This window comes from Ixodes scapularis, unplaced genomic scaffold (genome assembly GCF_016920785.2).
Source record: "Ixodes scapularis isolate PalLabHiFi unplaced genomic scaffold, ASM1692078v2 PGA_scaffold0__279_contigs__length_252992795, whole genome shotgun sequence".
In the NCBI taxonomy this organism is placed as follows: Eukaryota; Metazoa; Arthropoda; class Arachnida; order Ixodida; family Ixodidae; genus Ixodes; species Ixodes scapularis.
In genome coordinates, this window is record NW_024609835.1 from 29,954,355 (window position 1) to 29,961,008 (window position 6,654).

The window sequence follows — 6,654 nt, forward strand, 5'->3', positions numbered from 1 at the left end:
TCAGGAAGAATGAGAAAACACTGTGTTAGAAAGCGGTTCTTCGCAATATTATTTATTGTGGATTTCGTCACCTGCGTTACTATTCGTAGGCTCAAGTTTTATGTTTGTGTAGCTATGTTAAAGTTCATGTTTGTGCTCGTGCATATCGTCCTTAGTGTCGTGCGTTATAAGTATTGCATATTGTCGTCATCAAATTCCCCCTTCTCATGAGTTTTCTGGTCCGTTTGAAATGCCAAAGTTCCTGTGCGCTTTGATTTATGCCTTCCGATCTTCCTGGGTCAAAATTATTTTGTAATGTCAAAATTAGAAATGCATTAAATTAAAAAATAAAGCATATGTATGTATTCAACCTTATTTTTTATATGTCTTTTCTAGTTTATATTTTTTCCTTAAAACCTTATCTATGTTTATCTGTCTATTATTTCCTATTATTTTGGTTATTCGTTTTCTGGCCCTCGAAGCTGCGAACGATCCTTACTTCCGGCCCCTCAGCCGAATCGTTTGGAGAGCCCTGTTGTAGACGAACGTTCAGCTGAGACATTAATGTTCATTCTTCTGTAGTGATAAGAGTATCATTGTTATCGTAATTTTTTTATTTTCATTTTTCAGGGACCATACTTCTTTTTTAAATTCATAAGTCTGGAGGAATGTCACCGAGGCTCCATCTTTCCGTCACTGCACTGGTCTGGGAAATGTGCCTCCTGACTTTGTTCACCTCTGGCGCCCGGACATCAGTCCAGGGGCTCAGAAACCTTACCAACTCACCTGTAGCGGAGCTTGACAAGCAACTCACAACTGTGTAAGTTGCGGAGTGTCAGGATTTAGAAGTTCAGTCGGTACCAGGCCGCCATGGTCATGTAGTTTCAATGAAAAAAAAAGGCATCCCACATTTTATTCACTAAGGTGTCATGACGGTCGGAGAATAACAATAATGAGCCTTTACACTGCCTAAACAGGCTAATAAAAAAAAACAAAAAACATTGTTGTTATTTTGTGGGAATCACAGGGCTGTATAAATAAAGTCTTTAGGCACTTAAAATACAGGAAGTTCTTTAATAATTGACCAGATTTATTAAGTCTTAGCGCAAGTCTCGGAGGCATCCAGTTCGCAGTCTGAAGGCGAATGACGAGGCCAGTTGTGCTGGCGTTGGCGAACACTTTCAGAGACACTTTTAAAAGATCTCAGGAAACTCTCGTAGGAAATCGCGTGTACACTTGTGAAGAAAGAAAAAGGCACTAAAGGTCTGGGGGTGTTCCGGTCGTTGAAGCGAGATGCAAAGGACGGATGGCTTGAAAATGAGTGGAAAAAATAAAAAAAATAAAAGTTCCACAGTCCAGCCAGATGCTGGTAGACCTTATTGGAGTGAGGCGTCTTAAGGACGCCCAGCGTCTGGACGAGGTCGCGGCGCAGATGTTGGGTGTGACCAATGGAGTGGTTGCAGCTGTCCAAGAAGGAACCAAGAAACTTGACTGTGGTGGAAGGCTAAAACTGGAAGTCTTCGTGGTTTACTTGAATGCCACAAAAAACGGAGTAAAAAAAAACGCACGGTTTTTTCACTTAAAATCTCAGGACTTGGGTAGGCGAAAAGAAGATTATTAAGGTGGGATCAGCACCAGAAACCCCTAAGCCGCGCCTCACTGCTGAGGGCGGCGGCGAGACTGTGCATGTAAAATGGTGCAGGCCTAATGCCGAAAGGAAGCACCTTGTAGCGATAATACTTATCGTCCACAGGAGAAGATTTTAAATGCCGTATGGCCGGGTCGAGCCCGAAATGATAGAAGGCGTGTTTTAAGTCCATCTTCGTAAAAAAAAAAAAAAAAACAATGCGGACGAAGGGGACGCATCTGTAATGCCACAAGAAGCGGTAGAAGGCGGGAACATAGACTGGGCAAGTGGCGTGTAAGATGGCTGCAGTCCAGTACGAACCTGGAATGCGCAGGGGACTTCGGCACAAGATGCACGGGGTTGAGGACGGGTTCACTGACGGTTTCCTAAATGATACCTGCCTGGAACATGGAACCCGCGGCCTCACGAAGGAGGGGATTTTGGGAAGTTGGCGGGCGGCGGCCGTTGAAGGCCGAGGTGCAACTTCTGTAGAAGCTGAGGGCGGACGGGTCAAACGACGGTCGGTAACCGAAGGTGGACTCGACACATTGCCAGTCCTCGACGGGCGGGGGGGGGGGGGGGGGGGGTACTCGGCTGCATGTGGAAGTGGCAGGTCCTGCTGGGAAAAAGGCCGGGCGATGACTACCGCCCTTAGGCTCCCGCTGGTCGTCGGAGTCTTCCGCCTGGTCAGCGGGCTGGTAGCGCTAGAGTTACTCAAGGATCCGCTGGGCGGCTTGGGCGAGGCTGTATCCGAGGAAGGCGCGGAGGGGAGGCAAGGGGACGAAGTGGACGCCGACTCCGAGAGGCGGCCGTGAGAGAATGAGTCAGACGACCGCCGCGGAAAGTGGAATACCCGGGTATCCAATGGACCCCCTCCCGAGGAAGGCTCGGTCGGAGCGCCGAAGGACGCTGAAGAGGGGAAGACCAGAAGCTGAGCCTCAGGTATAGCCAGCGCCAATTGATCCTTGGGGGGAAGGTCGTCCTGGCAAGCTTGTACAACGCATCAAAAACGCGCACTGCACACCATCAAGATTGTATCCTTTCGGAGACCATTAAAAGGAACTCATCTTGAGCATGCAGTGTTAGCAGTTACAAGTGAAAACGAGCGTGTTGATTAATACATGCAAAACTTGAAAGTATAAAAGAGCGAGGACGAGGACGGCAACAGGACATCTTTTTTTAAAAAAAAGATGTCCTGTTCCCGTCCTCGTTATCGCTGATTTATACGTTCAAGTTTTGTATGGTGTTAGCAGTCACCTCAAATATGTCGCCCAGTGAATACCATGTAAAAAAATTAAGGTATTTCTATGTTTATACAACCTAGAGCTTAGCCTGCCTCACCGGGGTGAATACCATCTATATTCCCCTTTCTTCCGGTTTTTGAAATATATGTTTAAGTTTCTTTCTAAGTCTCAGGGCTTAAAGATCATGTTTTACACTTGTTTTCCTTGTTGGGAGTGATACTTCGCCGAAACATGTATCCCATACGTTTCGCTCGTCGCATATGCGTGTTTGCTTTCTAAAAGCCTTTGCCTCTTTATTAAAGCTTGTTTTCGAAAATAAGAGTGAATCCAAGCAGTTTAATACCGCAAAATCACACGGTCGGAGGCATTCCGTCAAACGTACACCGCTTCCAACGCCACTCCGTCGAGACTACCAAGCGTTTCGTATCGTCGCTGACAGAGGGCGCTGGCTGTCGCTCTACCCTGGCGCCCCCTAACCACACATAACATTTTAACCGCTGACACTTATTGCAGCTCGGCTGCACAGGCCCTTCCGAGACGGCTCGGAAGGGCCTGTGGAACTACCACCTACGTGGCCGCTGACCCTATCAACGCACGCGACGTTATTCACAGCATACCCGCCTCGGTTCCGAAGAAACAGGTACAATACACAATCGAGGTAGAACAGGCGAAACGTCTTACTTTCCGGAGAATCGGATCCTCCAACACTGTCATGGTGACGGTGAAAGGCCCACGCCTACCCGGAGTCGCCTTCATCAACCATACTGTTCACCCGTTTGCGAATTCCGACGCATATGCTTGCTTTGTATGCAATGCTTTATGCTCGAACACGGCACCGATGTGTGCCCCGATCGGGTAACGTTTCGCACATGATACGATTGCAGCAAGACATTTCCAAGCGGCCAAGATATCCCCCCTCACGTGTGCATCCCGACTGCCGTAAGTGCAAAGGCGAACACTCACCGGCTTCAAATGACTGCCCAGCCAGACAGCAAACGAGCATTGAGGCGGGTTCGCAGGCCCACGCGCAGCATCGGAACTAGTTGCGCAGCCAGCAACAACTCCGGATGAACCCATTGAACTTCCCCGCACTACCGCCTGCAGCGAGCCAACCCTATCAAAAAGTCACACGCGTCAGTGGCGACACCATAAACATTACGAGTACAGATCTCTCAATCGCTAATGCCAACCACTTCAATCTGCTCCGCCAAGCCAGCCGCAGCAGCATTCGAAGCCGCAACGTCCCGCAATAACCACCTAACGATGGAAGCCCTCCAAACAAGACGGCCAAAATATCTGCCGCACCAGAGCACAAGCAAAACCCACAATCCGGCATTCCACCAGCACCGAAGGTGGGTGAGCCGGTCCGTCCACATTCCTCATCGGCGGTCTCCCAATCCTCTTCCCTTTCTACAAAAACACGTCACAATTCACGCTCCCCAAACTTCACCCCTAGTGCTTCCCAATAATTCAACGCTCCGTCACACACCCAGCAGTGTTTGAGCAGGAATGTACAACCATGCACCGTCTTGAACATTCAGTCCAACTTCTGACAACTAATGTAGATAGCTTAATGAAAGAAGTGATGGTCATTCAAACCATACTAGCACAAATGCAGTACCTCAGAAAATAGATTTCACGCACTGATGTCACATTCGAACAGCTTGTGGATATTATTCAAAGGATAGCTCACGCGCGAGCCTCCAGAGGTTCCAACACCAAGGAACACTCCTTCCAAGCACCAGCGTATATGGCAACCTCCAATCACACTCAAAATATGGCAGTAGTACTGCTAGGGTCACCGCGGAAAGAAAAGGCTCCTTCAGCAATTATACTAAAACATATAGACAAACCAGACGTCATTCTAATTTAAGAAACCAGCAATCCATTTAAACTATCTGGGTACAAATATCTCATGCAAGGCAGTATCACCACAATAGATAAAAAGGCTTCGCAGGAAACTCAGATTCCAATTAGCGACATTTCGTACGTGGCTAAGAACATATCAGCTATCCAGATCAATACCGGCTTCATTGACACCTCAGCTCAACAGCACGTCACTGTACAATGTCGCCTCGGCACTCGAGATGTTCTCATCGTCAGTGCGTACAGGATCCCGGGACTGGACCAGCCATCACTGGGGTGGATAGACACATAGACCCAGCTACATAAGCACATGGACATCATCATAGCTGGTGACTTCAATGCGCATAATAAATCTTGAGGTTTTCAGTGCACCGCCAAGGTGGGAATGGGGCTCGAACGTAAAACTGAAGACATTAAATATACATTCCTCAGCGACACAACAGACCCCTGTAGGCAGGGCAGCAGCATTCAGCGGGACACTAACGCAGACGTCAGTTGGCACCACGGAGCTGGGAACGTCACATTATTCAATTTTTACAAAAATTTAGGTTGAGACCATCACATCATCGAAGTCACTCAAGCTATTCCTCACACCAGGACTCGTCCCCTTCACTCAGCCCCTAAAACTCAACTCACCGACTGGCACCGACTCCGGTCACATCTAGACAAAATTCACAGCCCACCGAATCCAAAGCCAAAAGAAAACTTCATCCGCAAAAAAAAAAAAAAAAAAAAAAACCCTTACGCGCACGGTACAACACCCAGACAGAAACTCTAATCTTCTTAACTTATAGAATAAAGTACACGGACTGGTAAAAAAAATCGAGGCCATTGCAAAGCCATATAACGAATCATGCTAAAGGCCGAACAATACGCGCAATAAATATGTACCAGAAATTAATTTGACACCTGCAACAAACTCAATGGTCCACTCCACACTCCTAGCGTTTGGGACCTCTTACGCACACTTCGTTTGCAGGAGTACGCAGGAAACACCATGGACAAAATCATAATGCATTCTGGGAAGACGAAAGAACAGACAGCAGTTGAAATTAATCATACTTTCTAATCCATCAGCCCCGTTGAAGAACCGCTCCCCGACTATCCACCCGAATCACCTGACGAAAGCACTACCGGTATCAACTGCGCCTTTACGTTATATGAGCTAAATGCGGCACTATCCTCTCTCAAACAAAACGCAACACCAGGTAAAGGCGGCGTTATTTACACTACGCTCCACAACCTCCCATTCTCACAGTTACAGCACCTACTTGAACACATCCCCGTCCTCCAGAAAACAAAAACAAAAATGCAGTGATGATTGCCATCTCTGAATTCGAAATAAAAAAAAAATTGTATTGCTAATCTACGTCCTATCTCCCTTATATCACGTGTCGGCAAATTAATGGAGCACATGGCCCTCAACCGCCTCAAGTGGAACATAGGAAGTAGGAATGCCCTTCCCTACACAATACCCAGCTTCCGTTAGATAACTCGTCAGCACTCAAGACACCATGCTCCAAATCTTGGAGGACGTGTACCAATATCATAGGCTAGTTCAGACCTGGATGATCGCGGCAGTAGACTTACATAAAGCTTTCGATAGCGAACATCACTCAGCGATCTTCGATAACCTTCTTGCCTTACGACCGGGCGTCCGTCTCTACAACTTCATTAAAGCGTTCCTAACTGGTCGCTTCATACAAATGCTAATCAATGGAGAACTCTCCACGCCCCTTTCGCTAAGTATTGGCGTGCCCCAAGGGTCCGTTTTCTCACCCGCTCTCTTTAATATTGGCGTACTACCCCAGGCAGCAAATGGAGCTTTATTCAATGCCTCTAACACACCATTTCAGCAGATGATATTACTGTATGGTGGTGTGAAGGGTCGCTTGGACAATGGGAGCACACCATTCAGTCAGGCTTAGATGCCATTCA